This window comes from Buceros rhinoceros, unplaced genomic scaffold (assembly GCF_000710305.1).
Source record: "Buceros rhinoceros silvestris isolate BGI_N320 unplaced genomic scaffold, ASM71030v1 scaffold14684, whole genome shotgun sequence".
NCBI classification, from domain to species: Eukaryota; Metazoa; Chordata; class Aves; order Bucerotiformes; family Bucerotidae; genus Buceros; species Buceros rhinoceros.
This window is the reverse complement of record NW_010406594.1, coordinates 29,076-31,067: the sequence shown is the minus strand read 5'-3', so window position 1 is coordinate 31,067 and position 1,992 is coordinate 29,076.

The following is a 1,992-nucleotide window of genomic DNA, read 5'->3' as shown; positions in this document are numbered from 1 at the left end:
GAATGCAGTTGTGGAGCTGAAGATGTGGGCAGAAAAGAATAACGGTGCAGCACTGTGAGAGGAATAAATTTTTGATATTTACAACACAGAGCATCCCTTAATGACAGGAAATAAGAGACTTTTGCCTCTGTTCTGAGCTAGGCAACACCACAGATGATAGCCTTCAGTTACCTAGAAGATTTTGCTTCTGAGTTCCTGAGCTAGTAATTTTTCTAGCTAAAGCAGAAAACGTGATTTATGGCAAATAAAGTATTCAGGAAATGGATACACTCATGTACCTGGGAATTTTCCTGAGACTAGGACAACAGTTCTGTAACCACTCTACACTGGCAGCTACATAGTTAAAGAAAACAAACAGGCAAAGTATTATTGTGGGGTTTTGTCAATACATCTGGACGTAACTTACCATCCTTCTGGGGCAGTGGTTTTAGGTCCCTGAGGCTATCACAAGAATGGTTTAATCTTTTTCTGAATGGCTGCAGTGAATTCAAAATTATGCACTAATTGCAAGAGCTGATTTGACTTTCTGTTCATCTCAATTCTAAAACCTAGGCAAAATCTTTCCATCATTAAATTATACCACTTATGAGGTCTAAGATAGTTGAAAGTATCCCTATGAAGTGTTCTCCAGATGAGGTAAAAAGACTATTTCTGTTTGACTAAATTGATTCTTTAAAATGTTATTCTAATGGGTGAGACCCTGCATTAAAATGACACTTCAGCTTTTATGGTCAGGCCTGAACAAGCTATAGAAGATACACATTTTCTTAGCTAAATCATGCTTGTCACAGAAGCATCAAAGAAAAAAAACTCACTCTGCTTTCTGCAGCTTCTTCTAATGCAAAAGCCATCCATCAGTATTCCAGTTCAGTGTCTGAGTAATGCAACCTTTATCTGATGGAGATAAGAAGTGGCAGTTGCAATTACAAAACTTCACCACAGAATAAATACAATTAAGTTATAGATTGCAGCTACAGATATTAATGCATAGCTCATGCAGGGAATTCAGATCCTGAAAAAATCTTTGAAGGAAAAACTTAGGCTGCCTTACTGGCAATGACAAAGCCCTGAAACTGGGTTCAGGTTTTCAATCTACATTCAAGTTAGCCCAGGAGGAAGCATGCTTTAGTGGATAATATAAAGAGTTGTACTCACTAACTTGCTCTGACTGGTGGTTTATTTCATTACGTTTGCCAAACCATGTCACCCCCTGAGTTCTTCTCAGTTTACAAAGGTTAATGATTTTTATCTGCTTCCCTGAAGCCTGTGGATAAAGATGATTGAATAAGTGCGCAGGAGAATTAAGGAACAAATAAATTCAGTATTCTCTGTTTATTTTGAAAATCAAGGTCAGCTTTATCCATTGGCTATTATTTCTCTACAGCATAATTTTTCACAATGCAAACTGCTTTAATAAAAATGAGTTCTCAAGCCAGTAGGATCCACTGGATGATTTTTTATGATTATCAAACTCAGTAATATGATCACTAGTGACATTATGAAGTCTTGAAGAGCTAAGCCAAAGTCCCTGACTAGAGGGAGGGAAGGCTTCTAAGTAATAAAGTAATAAATAATGCACCCAACTCCATCAGCAAAAGCAGATGGAGCAACAGATAGGCAAGACTAAAGACAGTCATTGAGAGAAAAAAATCCAATGGCAGAAAGGAAATTATTTTATTTCCGAAAGAGTAATTAAAAACATATTTTTGTGCATCTTTGTTCAAACCAAAGGTAAACACAAAATGCGCCAAACTGGCGTAACTGCAGGCTGTGTATGCCCTCACCCTAGCACAGCATTTGTAACCTGTGCCTAAGGTTCTGTCAGATGTGTTCCTCCATGGCAGTGTGAATGAAGGAATTCTCCCTTCTCTTAGGTCTCAACAAAATGTTTGTTCCTGCAGATTTCTGGTTTGGCGTGATCAGCTAAGAACAGATATTAAACAGTATGTGTTTGGCCAACCACTATAGGTACAACTGGTCAAACTTCCATTC